A 21,099-nucleotide genomic window follows, 5' to 3' on the forward strand; every position below is an offset into this window, starting at 1 on the left:
TTATAGGGCAGAGAGGCTATTCTATACGATACTATAATGGCAAATACATGTCTTATATATTTGTCAAAACCCATGCAATGTACAACACCAAGGATGAGCCCTGTGGAAACTATGGACTTTGGTTATGATGTGTCAGAGTAGGTTCATCAATTGTAGCAAATGTACCACTCTAATCAGGGATATTGATGGTGGGGAAGGCCACCATGTGTGAGACGGAGGATATGGGCTCTTCATTCAATTTTAGTGTGAACCTAAAACTACTGTAATAAATAAAATCTATTTAAAAAGTAGAACAACACATCATGTGGGTAAAATTGTGAGACAATGTTCTCTTCAAACATTACTGGCAGACATGCAAACCAATACAACTGTTCTTGGGGGGAATTTGGCAACATCCAACAAAATTACCTACACACTTATCTTTTGAGACCACAATTTCATTCCTAGGAATCTACAACATGAAATACACATGAATATGCACAAGATAAGTCACTGTATCATTGTTTGTTATTACAAAATACTAGAAATGATCTAAATACTCATTCAAAGGTGAATTATTTTAAAAATGCAGTACATCCAGGCAATGGAATAATCTGTAACCATAAGAAAAAATGAAGGAAGGTCTGTTTTGATTAGTATGATGTGATTTTCAAAATTTACTGTTAAATGAAAAAAGTAAAGTGCAAAGATGTATCTATAGAAAGCTACCCTTCATGTAAGAAAGAAGATATAAGAAAACACACACATGCACAGTTTTTTAACAAGTTAAACAGTGAAGACAAACCAAAAACTGAAGAGATTTATTACAAAGCATAGCTGGACAGGAGATTAGAGTTGAAACAAATGGTGGTACAAGGAGAGAGGGCCACTTCTCTGGGTGGACCTCTTTGTATAGCCCTTATTCTTAGAAGCAGAGTAGTATTTCACAAACCCCCAAGATAAATCATTAAAATCAACCAGACTGTAGGGGGATACAAAGTAGAGTAGAAACAACACCAAATAGACTTAATAACATTACAACAAATAACAAAACCACACTGAAGGGATTGGGGAACAAGGAAACCTAAGCAACCTCAAAAACTGGAATTTCGACAAAATATTTGGTGAAGTACAAGGTACTAAGAACTGCACACAAATGTTGTAATGCAGTGAAATGGTTTCTCATAGAGATATGGGTTAGCAGTTCTCAAACTACGTGTGTAACAGGATTGTGTAAGAACTATATATTATACATGATGAAAACCAGATTTCTTACAGCTGTAAGACTGGAGGAGGGGTAGGCACATGGTACCTCTCTGCACTATTGTTGCAATTTCCTAGGAATCTACAGTTATTTCCAAAAAAATAAAATAAAGAAGAATGACAAAGACAGCAAGCAGCTCTAAGGACAGGATTGAAATATTTATTCTGATTAGAGTCCAAGGGGCTTTAAGGCATTTATAACCAATCACACTTGCTTTCTTAAGGGAATGTGTGTGAGTGTGTGTATGTGTGTGTGGGGGCATATACATACACACTTTTGCATATGCATAAATATATATAAATAGAAAGATGATAATTTCAGAAGCGCTCATTCCTCCTGAAGTTGCTTATTTTTCTACCATGAACATATGTTATTTTGAATAAGAGAAAAGAGAGGCATTTATAATAATGTTAAAGAAAAAATGAGGAATTACTTGTCCAACGTAAACAATTTACCAGTGGGGAAACCAACAAGTGTCAGGGCCAACCTCCCCAGTGACCCCATGGAAGTGCCAGGACCACTGCCATCTACCCAAGGTTTCATCCCTCGAGCCTGTGACATCTTTCCTTCAGGTGGAATCAACACTCTTCTTCTCCCAGAGTCCAAGTCTCCATAGGAAATGTGAATGGCAAGGCCAAAGAAATTTCACAAAGTGAACAACTGAAATATAGTTAATATTTCAGGAAGAAATTTGTTGATGCAAAAACAAAATTGGCAATCAAAAGAATGCAAACAGGCTATCTCTGCCAATAAAATTCCAGCAGAATTGCTTAAAATTCTCTACTGATGAACATTCTTTCCACATAAGTCAAATACAAATTATAAAAACACATTAACACAAAAGTCTTTTGAAGGCCTCTAGTGTACTTTTATTTACATAGAGCATTTTGTCCCGTAAAACTAAAGTTGTCTTAAATGTCAATTTCTTTAAAAAAATCAATTTCTAAAATTAAATAGAAAAATAAAAGGCAACTATTTCATTAAAATTCTTTAAGTTAGAGATCTTGGTTATTCCTTGAATGCAAGAACAAAGGGAATTGTGTAATAAAAAAAAAATTTTAGGCAGCTTGAAAACCTCAGTTTTCTTTAGAAATGGCCGAGAGTATTACCATGATAGGATAAAAATCATATAAAAGTGTCACTGGAAAATAGCTATTTTTAATGTGTGAAGAAAAGTCTATTTTATAAAAACTAATGAGCAGAGAATTTTCTGAAAAAGTTATTTTGCTTTCAGATTCCATTTATCAATATGTGTTTTCAACAAAAATCCATTAAGCACCTGCTTGAGACTGGCCCCACTCCCATTCTGGTTCTGAACATCCATCCATGAATGAGACCAACAGAGCTTAAGCTGTAAGAAATTCTTACAACTCCAGCCCTAGAAATTTGGAAAAAAGCCACATGTTCCTCCCATAGTGAAAGAGGGATTGTGGTGAATGTGAGAAGAGCCATCACCCTACTTTATTCTGCACACAGAGAAAAGGGTACTCATACTGGCTAAAGATTCAAGCCCTTCACAGACAGCACTTTGTCATAGTCATGACCACCCACTATGGTAGGTAATTTCTCTATTTTACAGCCCTGGAAACTATGATTCAGAAGCTTAAGTAACTAAATGGGAAGGGGGAGACTAATAATACTTATAGAGACAGAGACATTTAAAGAATGATAAGTTTGAGCAGGTATGGAAGAGATTCTTCACTCCCATTATCGTGTTGAAGAATTTTTAAAAATGAGTGAATGAATGAATGAATGAATGGGACATAGAAATTCTCATTATATAGCTATCTCTTACCCAGACATGGGTAAGTTTTATGTTATAATTTAGAGAGTCAATAGTGGCCCTTTTGGTTCTGGGAAGAGCCTTCTACAGGGTTATTAAGCATACAGAATTAAAAAGAAGGATAAGATTGTTGATACAGCTCTAGTGGGGTGGCAGGGAGGCAGAGAACCCTTCTTATTTCTAATTACCACCTTTGTCATGTTGGTTAATAGTTAATATCTTGGACTTCAAAACCTTATCCCATAAAATAAAAATAATGAAACTTGTTTCATTGCACACTTGTGAGAAGAAAGAAAAAAATCATATTGAATGCAATTGCCTGGCAGATACTCAGATCCTGATTAACAGAACCTCCTTTCACAAGTTCCCACCTGAGGCCTGAAAGAGACTTGAGGGTGGGCTACCTGGCCTGAAACACATCCCCAGGGTGAGTGGGCTGTGGAAGGAAGAAGCTGAGTGAGTGGAATCTTGAGTGGGCAGGGTCCACACAATCAGGGTTTTTGAACAGGGTCACATATGTCATGATGGAATTTTAGAGTTGTCCTCTGAAGGTCTTCAAAAGTCAAGTTGGAATTAATCCAATGAGGCTTCACCTTTCTTCTAGAACGAGATGATCTTGATGGTTTTTCCAAGACCCGTTTTAGCCCTCGGGTTCTGTGATAGAATTATCTTTAAAGTAGCCAGCCTTTAATTTTTTTCCAGTACCTTCTTTTGTGAAGTCAGAGAGTGCAACTGATTGCTTACCTTCCATTGCCTCTCAGTGGGGTTTATTTATAGAATAATCACATGACAGCCAGAAATACCTTCAGACCAGGAGGGACACCGGCCATCTGTTCTTCTGATAACGTGCTTCGAGTGATTTCTCCAGGATTCTGGTACTTAACAAAATGTTGCCACGGCATCATCCAATCTGTGTATTTATAGGAAGGAGAATGTGTGTACGTTACATATTTGGACTTGTTTCTTTCAGCGGGAGAAATATAGCCTCTGCCATATGTTTGCCGCACACATAATTACCTCAGCACTCCATACATCTAATTTTAAATATTTCACCATTCGCAGAGCAGCAGGTTAGAATCTTCCCCTTGAGTCCGGATACACTTAAACCCATCATCCTGGAACAGAAGCCCTTTGTGGGAGGGTCATTAATCAGGTAATTACTAACTTTCAAGCTGATCCTCTAAATAAACATTCCCTATTTTGTGATATCTCCTGGAGCTAGGAGAGAAGGCCAAAGCTCCCATGTGGGTCCCAAGGTATGTGCCTTCACTCCCCCTGGCTTCCCTCAACCCCTGCTGCTCCTCTTGCATTCATAAAAGGCTTGTTGGTAAGAATGAAAATTGTAGGTTCATTAAGTAGGCTTGTGTCTTATGCCATGCTGTGCTACACATGTTGTGTGTGTGTTATGTGATTTTACTTCCTGCAACAGCTTTGAAGAGTTGGACTCTTATTATTCCCACCTTATAAGTGGGCAAACTAAAGCTTAGAAGAATTAAGTATCTGGGTCTCTTCGTGGCCCTCAAGTCTAGATCTGTCTCTCTCTAAAGGGGATTCATGGATACAACCAATATTACAGAAAGTCTTCCCAGCACCTGATTTGTCTGGAAGGCAGAGTCCCCTCTTTCATGAGACTAGTAATTCTGATAGAAGAGGACAGACAATAAGCAAACAAACAAACAAAAAAATGGCAGGTACTCAAGGCTGTGATGGAAGCAATGCAGGAGGACATACAGGGAGAGACCTTAGGCCACTTTGACTTTAGATTTGGGAAATGAGCTGAGACCAGAATGAGAAGAGGTTGGGCAACTAAAGCTACTGGGGAAGAACATTCTAGGCAGAGGCAACAGCTCATGACCAGAATGGGAAGAAGCTCATCCCCTTACAAGTTCAGATGGAAGACCAGTGGAGGGATCCCTGGGTGGCGCAGCAGTTTGGCGCCTGCCTTTGGCCCAGGGCGCGATCCTGGAGACCTGGGATCGAATCCCACATCGGGCTCCCGGTGCATGGAGCCTGCTTCTCCCTCTGCCTGTGTCTCTGCCTCTCTCTCTGTGTGACTATCATAAATAAAAAAAAAAAGACCAGTGGAGTCAGAACCTCTGTGCAGGAGGGGATCCAAGCATAGAGAGGAGTCCCAGATACAGACAGGGACATGTCGCACAGTGATTTCCAGGTAAGGATAGGGAGACCAACTTTTATTGAGGTGTTTGAATGGCTACTTGTGGAGCAGAAGGGCATTTAAGGGGAGCTTTTCATCATCTGATTTACACATTTCAGAATTCAGAATGGTGTATGCAATGGGGTGGGGTTGGGAAGAATGGAAGCAAAGAGAACCATTAAGTGGCTACCACAGCAACACCCACCCCAGCAGGTGAATAGTGTTTCTTCCACCCACATGAGAATTGGCCAGACAGCAGACAGAACATACTTTTTATCGGAGTTCTATCTAGAAAAATAAGCAAGATCTCATCAGGCAGGGAAAAGGAGAATACTCCAGTTAGAGGGAACAGTGATGAGAAATGTACAAAGTTTCTAAGTTCAGGGTATGTTAGGGAAACTGTAAGTGTTTGTCTCCAGACTTTGGTGGGACTAAAAATGTTGGAAACAGGATATATGAGGGGCCTTGAGTATATATGAGAGGCCTCTCCACAGTAAGAGTCGAGTCCTCCAGGTGGACAGAACCTACATCAGAGTTCATGGAAAGGAAAAGGAAACAATGACTTCTGCACCTCCTTCCTGATGATGCCCTAAGCTACATCTAGAGCCATGTGCAGATATGTCTGATCTCCCTTTCTTTCTCCTTCACCCCACTCCTGCCATCCTTTTGTGGTCCATTCTGGGTGCTTGCTCAGTCCACTGATACTCCATGCTGAGGCACATCTGATGGAAGTAGCATGTGCCCCACATATGACATGGTGGTCCGGACCCAGGACTGCTGCCAAGATTTTCACCTTGGATAGTTTTATTCTAGATGTTGGTCATAGACCCTTGCTCCTCAGTGTGGAAGAGCAGTATTTGTATTACCTGGGAGTATGCTGGAAATGCAGAATCTCAAGCTCTACCCTAGAGTAACTGAATCAGACTCTGTCTTTTAGTAAGATTCCCAGGTGAGTTGCATGCACATTTGAATCTGAGAAGCACTAGTCTAGATAATCAAAATACTGTCAAAGATAAGTCATGCCTGAGAAAGCCAGAAAGGGTCCAGAACTATGCAGAAACCCCCAGTGTGATGCCAACTGGGTCCTGGGATTGGCAATACTGTGTCAGGAGCATGGGTGGCCACTGAATCTTTTGATCCCCATTTCCAGCTATGCTTCTGATACAGAGTGTAGGCAGAGAGGGGTTCTGAGGGCCAGGCTTTCCCTTTCTTCCATGTGTCTACCTGTGAAGATACTTATTTTTATGGATGCAAGACAAGTTTGTAAGGTTCTACTAAAAATAAATTAATTTCCCTGAAGAAAAACATAAGAATTCCCCTTGATTGTGATCAGAAGAACCTAAAGTACACCAAAAAAAAAAAAAAAAAAAAAAAGGAAGAGATTTATAAAGAAAGCTAGAAGCTCTCTAAATCACTTTATGACCGCAAAAACTGTCCAGTGAGTTATCTGATCATAGGGAGTATTAGTACTCTTGTGCATTTGGGGAATCTACTCTTTTACTGTGCTATTTTATTGATATATAAGTAGACATCCTCTCTCCTTGCGTTATTTTTTATAACCTTACCATCTTTTAACACACTATATAATTTCTTAGTTTTAATGTTTGGGTCTGACTATTTAGTGTGATCTCAGTCTGAGGTAGACTCTGGTTTGAGGTGTTGAGTCAGAGGGAGGAAGATCAAAAAAAACCCTAAAATATTAAATTACCATTCAGTATATGTGAAATGTGTTTTTGAAGCTCATGCAACTTTTTTATTTTAATGCTGGATGGCATGTCACTCTGTCTTAAATCTCTGCAAGAAAAAAATCAATTAGCATCGTAGAGCTGGTAATTCTACACTATATTCTGCAACAAGGGGAATGACAGAGAAAGAGCAATTTAGGCTGATAGCTACATCAACCACAGTACAGTTGATTAAAAATTTAACAGTTTTTTCTGATGAATGTCCTAGCTCAGATTTGGAAAACACTGACGGATTTAATTTTCCACTGACTAAATAATCATTTTATAAGCCATGTATAATTCATGTAATAGCAGCGTTATGGGCTTGTTAAAAACGACTGCTACTAAACAGTTAACACTCTCTAGCAAGCAGAGACTTGTAAAGGATTATTATTGGAATTAGTTGGCACCCTTTACCTGAAAATGGGTTTTTTGCCTTCTGAATCTTTAACATTAAAAATAGATTCAACCTATTAGCACAAGTAACACCTTGCCCCTCTCACCCCCCAGCACTCCCACCCAGGGGGAAAAAACAACAACAACAACAAAAAAAACACCTAATGGTATTTTTTACAGAAATAGAAAAACAACTCTAAAATTCATGTGGAACCACAAAAGACCCAGATTAGCCAAAGGAATGTTGAGCAAAAAGAACAAAGTGGGAGGACTTGCAATTCCTGATCTCAAAACGTATCACAAAGGTACAGTAACACAAGCAACATGGAACAGCATAGAGCCCAGAAATAAATCCATACATATACAGTCAACTAATCTTCCACAAAAGAGTCAAGAATACACAATGTACAATACATGATGCTCAATTTACTTTGTTAAATATAGTAATCAGCACAAATGTGGACGTTAAGGGAGCTGCTCCTTTATCTTAAAGTTTAAAACTTCTCTTTCCTAACTGGAAAAAATTGTGGGTTCTAGTTTAGCTGGACACATAAACCTATCTAATAAGACAATCTAAGTTTGTGCTGAAAAATTAGTTAGCTTAGAGGTCTCTTATTTGTCTTCCATGCCCTGAAGTAGAAAGAAAAAAGAAACTTAGGCAAGTCATGGCATATCAGATGACAAAACTAAATTGCTCAATTGTAATTTCCATCTACCAGGTGTAGAGAAACCACAGAGAAGAAAGACATTCCATCTTTCTTTCATTCAAGGAAGGCTTCCCAGAAGAAGGGACCTTTCGTTGGGCATTACAAGATGTACGAAGGTTCTGCACATACGAAGAAGGGAGACAGAATGGCATCTTATGCAGAGGGCAATGCGCAGTGACAATGAAAAGTTCCATGTTGCCCCAGCACAGTATGAATGCTTGCTGAAATTTTTCTCATTATCACACATTGAAGGAGCACTACTACCACGTATCAGGAACTATCCCTGAGAAACAAAGGGATAAAGTCAGTTTTGATCCGTGCCCGGGAGTTCACGATTGAGACAGATAGAAAGTCACACATGCACATGGAGTGTGGAATAGAAAGTGCAATCCCAGCAGTGGGCATGAGTTGCCATGGCAACACAGAGACACCGAGTGACTAACTCTGCCTAAAGAAGAGAGAGAAGAGTTGTGCAGAGAATGACCCATGAGCTGTGACGAGTTCACCAGCAACGGAAGAAGTAGGCAGTGACACTCTCTACAGATGGGGCATCATATGGCATCAAACCTAGAGGTGGGGCAGTCCATGGCTTCATAAGCCATAGAGGATTGTTTAAAAATTATTAAGAATTCAAGGTGATGACAGAAGAGCATTGAACTAAGGATAAGGCTCTTCTAAGTATGACCTTTGTGACAGCACAGGCTGCACACCTACGAAGTACACGACCTATGGAGGAACATGCATGAAATTTACCCTGCTGTTTCCTGTCAGAGCCCTTTGTCTGAATCTACCCTGAGGTCGTTTGAAGTGACTACAAGATTGTTACTTTTACTCATAATGAAACTCTGATGTTGGAAAACCTTCACTCAAATGACTCTTTATTGCTATAAAACCAGTCTAGGTAAATGCCATTGAAACTGACTGCAATAAACAATAGAGAATCACAAAGGAAATGAAAACCACCACAGAGAATTCAAAAGAAACCAAGAGGGTAAAAACCCAACCCGAGTAACTCCTGTCATGCAGAGCGATTGTCTAAGATCAGAGGAGCTAAATGACTCTGTGAGTCCCAGAATTCACTCACGATAATTGAAAAACACTTTAGACTTTCCAGAAATCATTGCATTTTTTTCCACCAAACATGGCTTGAAAGTAGATTACAGGATAAACAGAAATACCATGAAAAATTGTCTAGGGATTAGAAACATAAAACCTTTTATGTTTCAGAAATAAAGGCCATAAAAACAAAGTATCTATATTTAACTATTCCTGTGGATGGTAATGAGATATTTTTAGAAGAGAAAATAGCTTATATGGCATATGTGCACCGCCTTGTTTAGATCAGGTTAGATTACAATGTAATGACTAACTAACTTCAGGTTTTATGGTTAAACAAAGCTTCATCTTATTTATGTGTGTGTTCTCTTTATTGCTCTGCAGAATTTCTGCTTCTTAGCATTGAATATGGACCAAGCACTTGTCTACCGAATATTCAGGAAAGCAGGGTCAGTTTTTTAAAGAATGTAGTGTATCAGTTAAAAATAAATTGGCATGATGATTGTCTTTATCCAATTGATTTACTTCACTCAGCATAACACCCTCCAGTTCCATCCACATCGAAGTAAATGGTAAGTTATCATCTCATATGTGGAATATAAGAAATACTGAAAGAGACTATAGGGGAAAACAGGGAAACTGAGTGGGGAAAAAATAGAGAGGAAGACAAACCATGAGAGACTCCTAACTCTGGGAAACAAACAAAGGATTGCAGAAGGGAAGGAGGGTGGGGGCATGGGGTAACTGGGTGACAGGTACTAAGGAGGGCACACAATAAGATGAGCACTGGATGTTGGCAAGCTGAACTTAAATAAAATAATATACTTCTAAAATAAAATAAATTGGCATGGCAAAGTAGTCTTGAGGGTGTCAGGAGAGGTTCCTGTCTTCTCATTCCACTACCTGGGAGACGTGTTCACAGAGGCCTCAGTTTCTGTTTGATTCTGTGCGGTGCTCACTCCCATGTCCCAGGCCTCCTCTCAGCCTGTCTACTGATGGGCTGCACTGGCACACCTCTGTGCCTACCCTAACTGAGCCTTCTGTTCAGTGGTGCTGAGAATAAGAAGTGGAAGTCGACAAAGTGATAGTCATGTTTTTATAGCAATGATTAATAAACATTTATTGAACATTCACAAGTATCTGATATAGGGTTTAGCAGTTTACATGGGTTACATGTTTCATATTTTATTTAATCATATAGCAGCCCATGATGAGGTACTATTATAAGCCTCAATTTTAATTACAGAAATTGAAGTCCAGGCAGCCATTTCCCAAGCTTACTCAACTGGTTGGTGGCTGAATCAAGTTTAAGACCCAAACAGTTAAACTACACAGTGTGTATTATTAGCCACTGAGTCAGTATTTCCCAAACTTTGATCAGTTTTATACCACTGTTAAAGTTGATGGTCTTTAAATTTAAAACATTATTCATCTATCCATTTAAGTAACATCTTGCCTAAAACATTAAATATTAATATGTTAAAATATCAATTGCTCATCCACATGCACCCTACAATCATCGTGCCCACTACCTGGATTCATTGGACCAGTATTTATCAGGTCTGTACCAGTCATTGTGCCAGGCAGGGCACATAGCAGGGAAATTGAGAAGGAAACAACCTTAAGAGAAGGTAGAAGAATAGATTCTGCCGACAGCCCAAGCAGGCCCCAAGGAGATGGTCGCTCTAGGACAGCACAAGGAAGCAGAGAGTTGGACATTAACAAGTATTCAAGTAAATCCCAGCAGAGTGGAAGATCCTCAAGGGAAGAGAATTCTGTATACTGTATCTCAATGCTTGCAACAGTTCATGGCATAGTAGAGATGCTCAATAACTATTTGTTGAATAAAAGATAAATTAGAACAGGTGTTTGCCTTCCTCTGGGACCGTGAGTTGGAGAGTAAACAAGGATTCTGGGTAGCTGATTCACAAATGCATTGTCAAGTCCCTATGTCATGTGGAAAAGTACAGACATTTCCTGTAGACCCTAAAGACAGATTATCTGTCTTAAGAGTGTGACATCCAGTTTGATTTTCTCTTGGTGGTAGTTCCTATATTTTCCCAGAATATCTCATGTACTTAAATTCCTCATCCATAAAAGTAACAAAACATTATCGGGGATTTACTGGTCTGAAGGAATCACATATATAATTGTTTTAAATTAAAACTAGGACTTTTTTTAAGTTTAAAAAGTTCTAGTTTAAGGTAGGACTTTTTATTTTTTACAACAACCCACAAACCAGGTACTATATTATCTCAGTTAACAGAAGAAAAATTAAGATCATTTCACAAAATTTTTTCAAACCATGCAGCTAGTGAGTGATAGAGACAAGATTCAAATCCAGGCAGTCTGTGTTCTTAACCACTATACTTTATTGCCCTTTCAGTGCTAAGGAAGACAAGTCCCATGGAAAACTGCAAGGTTGGCATCATTTACCTTCAGGGACTCACCCTCTTTCATATGTTACCTTTTGTCCATTTCAACCCTTAATATCCTTTATCAGCCACATGGCTTTGTCTACAAACAATCCTACCAGTCTATGCTTCTTTCCAGAGACATATGCCACTTATCAAAGCACACATTTTTCTGGGTCATGATTTCACAGTTTCACTGCCAGGTGTCAGCAGATGAGTAGGAATAAAATGGATCATTTTTTAGAGTAACAATTTCTATCCCCTCTCCTTCCTCCTTACCTGAGCACTTCAGTATTATGAATAGCTAGAAATAGCACATATGGAATAAACTAGGACTTTTCAGTTACACCCGGTCACCTGGGATCAAAGTCATGTCCACTAGATCTTGTCTTGATCACTTCCTCTAATGCTCCTTCATGATGGTCTCTCACTTCAAACCCAATACTCACATCTGACCTGGTTCATCCTGTGGCCTGGACTGAATGCTAGCAGTCTTTTTATTTTTCTTGGTTTGTCAACCAAGAAAGTGGCTCTACTTTTCAGCAAGGGTCTCTGGTTCTGGCACCTGTTTAGTTGAATACTTTTTCTTGAGGCCCTCAGTCTCCCCAGGAGCTGATGCATCGAGGCCTCACTACCTAGTTCCCCTCCTGAGTCAACCAGCTTTCCAAGGTGATGCCTAAGTAGCTGGGATCACGTCTAGTGCCTTCTTCCTTTTTTAAAGATGCCTCATTCTATCCACTAAGGGACACCTATTGAAATGTTACTGATTTGTCACTTCATTATCTAGATCATCGGAAGTGGCAATGAGTCAATGAAAAGGTCACTGAGATTGAAATCAAAAGACTAAATTTGAATTTCCACTTTATTACATCAAGCCCTTAGACTTAGTCATCTAATCTATGTAAATGATAATAAAAACTAATTTGCTAATATTTTAAGGCTTCAGTAAGATAATGTACATGGAAGTAAGTGTTAATTACTATAAGCTACAAAAATGTCAAATATGTTTTTACTACTTTCAGCTTCATCCTGTGCTAATAACATTTTACAGGAATCATTGGAACTAAAAAAAAAGAGAACTAATTTACATCAACACACATTTCTTGGTCACCTGCTTCTATGCAGGCACTGTGTTTCATGCTGGGTACAAAGGTAAACTGGCACCCAGATTGTTCAGTACCACAGAAATGGCAAATGACCTGCATTAAAATTTGGAACATAGCAAACTGTCTGAATATCACTGGAGATTCATTTGTCATTTGGAGAAGCAAAGTAGGCATGAGTCTCTCCAAGTAAAAAGCTTTTTAATCTATGTAAACCACCTTTAGAAAAAAGCCCTTCCCTGTGTGAAGTCCAAGATAGCTTTGTGAATAGAATCTGGTTTGTAGGGAGCCCTCTAGAGGTCAGTTGACATTATCGCTAGCATTTTCTAGTAGGAGCCCCAGGTCTTCTTTTAATGCCTAATTTCCAGATGTGGATTTTTGAGTCTCAGAGAATTTAGCTGTAAATGTCAGCTCTTAAAGGAAGACATGATTTTTATTAAAATTCTGAAAATATTAAGTAATTTAAAATATTTACATTGATATTTTCAGGAAAAAAATCCTGAAGCAAAATTTAAAGTACAATTCTTGTAGCCTGTGGTATTTTCATTCCTAATTTGCAGCTGTTTTTATTCCTTGCTTAATTAAATCTTTATTTCCCCCACTACAACTTAGGAAAGAAATATTTTCATGGACTTTGAAGTCTGTGAGAGAACACTATTTGTTAGACATATGTGAATATTCTTGATAGAGTCATATATAAATGTTCTTTCACTCTTCAGGAATAATCTCTAATTAATTATCTAGAGTTTAGCAAATACTGGGGCTTTTTATGCCTCTTTTAATACCCCCATAAATTCCAGTGCTCTTGTTTATGCTTCTTTTGCAACAGGTAAAATTTTGCACAAGAAACTTCTGTTTTGCTTTGTTTTGTATTTTTCCTTCCCTTTTCTATCCTGATATTTGGACCAGGAAATTGATCCTGTGTAAATCAAAATTATCTTCACTCTCTTTGAGATAAATCATGTTTTGTATGCAGTAGAAAGTCAATAGATATCTGCTGATTGTGTTGACAATTCTAGTTTTCTAACTATTCTCCTGGTTGTAAACATGAGAAAAGAAAAAAAAGGTTTTAGTGATTCTCATATTGGATTGCCAGTGATAACCATAGATTTCCTCTCATCCCAATGGTTTTGAAACTATTTTGTAATTATAGCAACTTTGGTATAATGGCTGTTTGAACTGGCAATGATGGATAGGCTTGATATCTTTGCCAGTACATGCTTCAATTTCTAAATGTCACTTGTTCCAGAAAGAGAGCATGGATATTAAGACATGGGGACAGAAATCCAAAGCCAAGATAGGAAAGTTTCTAGAACAGAATGAGATGGGGTTGGGGAAGAGTGAAGTTTGCCATTGATGTTAGCTATCTCAAAGGAGTAGCCAGGTCAGATCTTGGTTTTCTCTTATTATTATTCTCTGGTTGATTTCTTTTTGTTTTCTTCATCCATTCCTCCATTTCTTTCTTTATACCTCTTAGAGAAGAATTTCTAATCCCCTGTAAGCCTTGGTTTCCATGTGGAGAGAGTTGTAGTAGACAAAGTGTTGATCTCTCTTCTGACTCTCACTGTTTCCCCAGAGAAAAGGAGTGATTTACCTGAATAGTGAATATGTGAGAAGAAATTGAGAAAGTTGTGCTCAGCCCCTTTTAGGGGATGCCTGTGGTTGCCCACCTGTGGGAATGACTAGGTTGGCAAGTCTATGAAATTCTGAGGTGAAGTATAAGCAAGTCTATTTGGCTATATAAACCTAAAGTATATTTTACCCCAAGCTTTCTCCTGCATCTTACTCTCAATGGCTCCAAATTCAGGTTGGGAAGGGAAGTATTATTATTTATGGCCACCTGAAATCCCAACAATCCTCTTCTTTGTTTTTTTGAACTGAGGTGGATTTCAAAATTATATACAAAACAAGATAAAGTACTAGCAAGTAAAGAAACAGAAGAATAAAATGGTAGGAAAAAATAGAATAAAGCCAGCTGTTTACCTGTTTATTAATTCAACTTTTGTTTATTGAGGCTCCATGTTGCCAGGTTCTATTCTAGGTGGGGATGTGTAATAATGAACAAGACAAGCAGGGTTCCTGCTTCATGAACTTTACAGAGCACACAAATGTTACACTATGCAGTCTTACTTTGTCCTCTAGAGGTAGGAGGCAAAGAATTCACTAATCTTGATAATAGTCAGAGTGGAATCCATCTTCAATTACATAATGAACAAGAGTGTCTGCCTACCCAAAGGATTGCCTCCCACCCCAGGTTGCTGTGAGATGCTCCAATTCACCACATGGTTACCCCAAAGGGAAATGGACATTCTCTTTCTCAGGATACCTAACTTCTAGCTCTAATGATTCAACCAGGAGTACATATCTAATGCAGACCAAATTATCCAGAGCCCTGATCTAGTATTTTTACCTATTTGATGCAGGCAATCCAGTAATGTCTTAAAAGTGAATGAAACTCAAGAGCTGTCAGCAGCCATCACTGGCAGCTAGATCTGGATCCAGCATGATTCTCAGATCTGCAGCAAAGAGAGAAAAGTAAATGAAAGAAAGTAATTCCACCTTGGTCCTGCTGTGCCCCATACTGCGTTCATGGCTTGGCAACTGAAAAACTCAGAAATATGTATGCATTCTTCTACTAAGACAGTGAGTTTTTAAAATAGTTTAACTGCAGTCATAGAGAGGGAGAACATAGATATTCACAAGCTCTATGTTCTTGAGTTTCACATGACATTTTCTACACATCCTCCTATCTCGTGCAGCTCCTCCACTTTTTTAAAAATCTTAAATCTATACTTAAATCTATGACAATTTTGACACAATGAACAGCAAAACCCTAAAGTAAATACTGAATCCACATTCTGGCTTATTTTCAATATTCATTCTTGCTTCTTTTTCTTTTCTTGTCCTGTCTTGAGTTAATCCAAAAATTGATTTCCATGTATTTATTCCTTAGTCATCTATCCTGGACCCCTCAGAAAGGTATCAACTGATGCAAGGCAGCTCTTTAACTTTTCAGAACATACCAGGGGCTTAGAATTTCAACTCTATGTCTAATTTCTGACCATAATTAATGCTGATTCTGAATATCACTCCTTACCCCAACAATCTTCAGCATTTGGAGTAATAAATATTTCTTACTTCTGTAATTTAAACTTTACTAGAGTCCAAGCATGAAATGTGGTCAGTGGTTCCCACAACTTAGAAGGACAAGAAGAAAGATGTTTACATTAGATGAGATGTTATTGTTCACCCAGTTGGTGCCATTGTAGTCGAAACATTTTTGATAAAAGAATGAAGCAAGCTATGAAATCCAGATTATTCTCCCACTCTGAGATGCTACATTTCCATGGCAACACAGTGACTATTTCACAGTGACTCTCTAAAATGCTGATGGTGGCCTCTGAATAGTTTTTGCTTTGAACTTTCCAGGGTTATTAAGAAACCAAATAAACTTTTGTCAGGACTGTGATTAAGGAAACTGAAACTAAGCTAAATAGAGAATAGATATCTTCCTCAGATTAAAAGCAAACAACAGAAAGAAAAACAGATTCTGAATTCGGAATAAGTGGTGAAGTCTAGTGCACAGCTCTACTGCAGCATCTAGGAAGCTCAAAAGCTCTCAATAGGTGGCAATATGAGGAAGTTCAAACAGAGAGCAGTCAACATTGTAAATTCCTCAACAATGATGGTCACAGATCTTGGCAATTCAACAAAATCATAGGCATTTACCACAAATGTGCATTCTTTTCTCAATGGTAGCTCTCTTGATCAAATATCCTCATGAAATTTTGATCAACAGCAATAGAAAGCAGGCAGCTATTAGCTGTTTAAACAAATAGATTTCATAGCAGTAATACAAAAATAGTCTAAGCCTAGTCAGTCTTATTCTTAAAAGAGTGTGCTTGTTGGATAAACTCAATGATTGTCCTTGACCAATTGTGATCAAGCCCATCAGAATACAATTATTGAAAATGACATATTCTGTGAAGCACCACCACCATGCTAATTCCAAGATTATAGTATTGAAGGTGGCTTCAAGAACCGTTTCAGTCATTTCATGAAAGGGAATACATTCTCACAAAGCCCATAGACCCAATTGAAATTTCAGAATCTGGTCAGATAATTACAAATTGTTGGATATTTCTGGTACTTTCATACCCATCTCTCAAATTCTTGCACTATGCCATCTTCTTGGCAACCATATTTCACTTTTGGTCAAGTGAAACGTTCTGGAAGGGCAACCTCAAAGATGAAGCCAGTGCTAAATGACTGATGTATCTTGAGAGTTGGAGTCTAAACATAAAACATAGGATGATCAGATCAACATGTCCATCAGACCTACGAATAATTTCCAAAATCAGGTTTTCATTACCACTGAATAAGCTCTACAGTTCTTTGACAGCGATGATTCCACTAACTTCAGGGTAAGTTAGCAATGGGAATTAGGTGAAGCATCAAGTTTCCTTGTGCTCGGTCCACATATCCAACTTGCTCTTGAGTGCCTATTCTTCCTCAAAAAAAAAAAAAACCCATCAGAGTTGAAATATATGTTCTCCTTTTATAGCCTCAAGTTGATGAATCCGTATCTCTTTCATAACAATGTAAAGATGCAGTTGAGGGTTTGGAGACTTGAGTTGTTCAATGTCATCTAATTCCCTAAACTCTGATCTGAAAAAAGCAGATCAATAAACTTCTAAGCTTTTTCCTAATTTAGTCATCCATCTACGTTAAACAAAAAAATTGTTTGAACTTCTTTCCAAATAAATAGTCCCAAACATGCATAAAATTCAGTCTTAATTGCTTCCTCCATTAAAACCTGCAGTGAAGTAGACATAAAATTTAGATCTCTAACTGTTCTGCTATTTGGGATAATAGAGATTTAGTCCACCAGTGCATGTCTGGGATCCACATTTATTTCATACATCCTATTCTCCTTCACTGTGGATTCCTCCTTAATTACTGGATTCAGCTTGTTATTGCTCAGACCCAAAGCTCTGATTACTTGTGGGAAGGTAAGTTCACATACTCTAAATCAGTAGGTACTATGTATGTTTTTTAACGTCCTCAAGCTGAATGAATTTGGCCTCATGTTGACCATCTCTCCAGGACAATTAAACAAATGAAGAGGAAAGAATTGTCCATTGAAACTGAAATTCCCAGAAATGACTTTAGTCCACGGAAATAATATGACTTATTGATACCCACTCTTTCATGAGCTACTTCTTTATGAAAGGGACTCTCAGGGACAGACAATGAAGTCAGGCCATTCACAAATGGCCTCTACAGGGCCCCCTCCTTCTTTCTGTAGTCCCTTCGTCAACACTTGCTAGCCTAGATTTCTGACCTACATTTTTGAGTTTAGTTATCTGTTATCTACTGCTCATGTTCATGTTTGGTAACTTATTTAATCACCTGATTCTACACTCTAATTTCCTTACTTGTTTTTGGTCACTGAATGTATATTTGGTGAATTTTAGTGTATGTGCTGCCGAAGCAAGCACATGTGCTTTGGTGAATTACTTAAAATCCTCTTGTTACTGAAACTGAGCTGTACCTCATTTGGGAACTTTGTTGTTTCTAGGTGCATACAGTTGCTGAGTGCTCCCTTCTTCCACCCAAGAGAAGCTGTGATAGTCACAGTTGCATCATGGAAAAGAGCATGAGCTGGACTGGAAGTCAAATGTATGTGACATCCAGGCTCTGTCCATTTCCTGCTAAGGAAACTCAGTTTTGTTGTTTACTTGTTTATTTATTAGCAAACTATCTTACTACTGTTTGAAGGGTCACATTGAAATAAACACTCTAAAGTTAGTTTCACTTTTCACATCTAACATTAAGCTAAAATATACTGTCTTGTGTTATCTAAAGTAATACAACATATTAAATAGGATGAGGAGATGACCAAAAAGGCTTTGGGATCAGAAAGGCCTGGCCCTTTCCTACTCCTATTCCTCTGAAGTCATGAATGTTTGAGAGATAGCTTCTAAATCCCCATGTCCATTTTCTCGGCTGTAAAATGGGGACAAAAAGTCATACTTACTTCATAAAGTGTTGTGAGCTTTAAATGTGAGACCACTTACAAAGCCTCAAGCCTGAAATAATTTTGACCACAGAAACCTACCACATTCCTTGTGTTTCCATTCACCAGGCTGTGTTCTCTAACATTTTACATAAATTTTCCCATTTAATCTTCACAGGTGCTATTTTTATCTATGTTTAAAATATGAAGAGACTGATGTTTAGGGAGGTTAATTTAAGTTTCCCAAGATCATGAAGCCAGTAAATGAAGGGGTTGGTCTTTGAAACCAGGTCTCTTGATTTCATACATTATGCTCTAAAGACAGTGCTTCAGAACAGAAAAATTAGGCATCTAGAAGACTTTTCTTTTATTCAGTACACCTGATAATGGCAGACCACTGGCGAGAACTGTGTTTGGAAACCAATGTTCAGATTAGTGTGCTTTAAAGTGGACTAAGAAGAGAGTTCAAAAATTAATGATAAGATACCTGATATCTCAAAAATAATCCTGGATATTTGGTAGTCTTGAGGCTCCGTGCAATTTCATGCAATTGTAGAACATGTAGAACATGTACTTGGTCCCAGTTAATATAAGTTACTAAGGATATAAACAGGAATAATGTGGCCCCTACCCTCATTTTCACCGGCCCGTTCATAGCCTTTCAGTGAAGCCCATCAGTATTAGTGAGAAAGTAATTTCCCAGGATTATAGGGTAGAAAGAAGTTTATTTGTATTGGGCTGGCATCAGATCATGCCAGTGAAACCTGGTATTGAAAATCCTAAGCCTTGGTTCTTAGATAGAACGTCTAGAAAACTGCCATATGAGAAAGCAGTGATCATCACATTCACTAACTGTGCTGTTAGGACTTGAAGTGTGTTCCCCAAAAAAGATATGTTGAAGCTCTAACACTCCGTACCTGCACGGTAACTTATTTGAAAATAAGGTCTTTCAGATTCCAGCAATAATAATAAGCTCTTCTTAATCAAATATGACCAGTGACCTTACACAATTTGTGATATCCACACAGATACACGAACACCATTGGAAGACACAGGGACACACAGAGGGAAGCCAACCATGTGAAGATGGGGCAGTCACTGGAATGATATGTGTGTGAATCACAGCATAAAAGGCAAGGAGAGAGTCCTGGAACAGATTATCCCTCACAGCCTCCAGAACACTCCAACCTCACCAACACCTTAATTTGGGGCAGCTAGCTGACACAAGTGTGAGACAGTATTTCTGTTGTAAGCTACCAGGTTTGTGGTTTTGTTACAGTGGCCCTAGAAAAGAAATTCATCTGCCAAGTGACAAAGGTGGGAAATAATCTCTAGGGAGCCTAACATTCCAGAAGCAGGCAGAAAGAACCCACACCAAGTAAAAGAAGCCAAGTCACACTACACTGAAGTCTAGGATTGAATGGGGATATTAGATCATGCCTCACCATATCATCCATAGCTTGCTAGAGGAACACAACCCCATGCCCATCAGCCCCTTTCTCCTGCAGTCTCAATATGCACAGATGTCTTTATCCACTTACTTTTGTTTTCCTCAGGGTTGTCTTTTTACCTTTTGAAACTACTTTTAAGTCCACCTGTACCCTCAAGCAAACCTTGTCTACTTTATACTATCCCTCATCACTTTAACTTGATCACAAATGGACTACCTACTACTGTAGTCAAAACTTCATTTTATTCTTTTCTATTTGTCCTTCCACATGGCATGTCCAGGGTCCCATCAACTCTCATATTTCACTCCCTCCTAGAAACACCTGTTTTAACACTCTAGATACAGGGAAGCAGGTGGCTTACTTTAATACCTAATGTGTTTTAAACAATCTCTAGATGTTTCTGTCCTTGATGAGGAAAGAAGTGAAGAGAAAGGGGAAATGTAAGCTTTTTCTTAATATAGCTAAAGGTGGAACTTTGATATAAAGCCCAAGACTCCTTAATGAGAAGAACAATAGCAGGACTACAACCACCTGGCTTTGAATCCCTGTTCTGCACTGACTAGCTCAGTATCTTTGGATGGATTACATAACTTCCACAGGTCCTGACTGCCTGCAAGATGGAGTCAAGGTGCCATTTAACTTAAAGAACTGTTGTGAAGGTAAATAATTTAGTAGTGCATATACCTGAGACTTAATATGGAACCCGTAAACATTAACTCTTCTTATCTGTTGCCTTGATTTGGGGTAAATATTTCATTTTTACAATGATGCTTTCACAGATTTGTGTCTATCCCTTGTTTAACTGAGACCTTTGCATAAAACTTATTTTTATGCAATCTCTTAATAAGAAATTGAAGTGGTAAAATTGAAGTATAAATCTAATGAAAAATAAAATAAATAAAATAAAATCAATGCCAATAAATCTTGGTGGAGTGCTTTCTTAAAAAACTTGGCTTGCTGCAATTGATTTTACACCTGCATTTTATGAAGCATATTTCATGTTTTAAGTATTCAATTACACTGAATAGTGTACTAGTACAGGCTGATA

General features: G+C 38.3%; 1 long non-coding RNA gene across 1 annotated transcript in view; it reads right to left on the reverse strand.

The window, feature by feature from the left end:
• Positions 1-1,429: 1,429 nt before the first annotated feature.
• Positions 1,430-21,099, reverse strand: part of LOC140621088 (uncharacterized) — a 29,280-nt gene continuing 9,610 nt past the window's right edge. Inside the window, exons 2-3 of the long non-coding RNA XR_012020813.1 lie at positions 14,992-15,097; positions 1,430-3,936 (exon numbers count right to left, since the gene is read on the reverse strand). This is a non-coding gene — a long non-coding RNA (uncharacterized lncRNA). The remainder of the gene's footprint in view (positions 3,937-14,991; positions 15,098-21,099) is intronic.

Source organism: Canis lupus, chromosome 2 (genome assembly GCF_048164855.1).
Source record: "Canis lupus baileyi chromosome 2, mCanLup2.hap1, whole genome shotgun sequence".
Taxonomy (NCBI): Eukaryota; Metazoa; Chordata; class Mammalia; order Carnivora; family Canidae; genus Canis; species Canis lupus.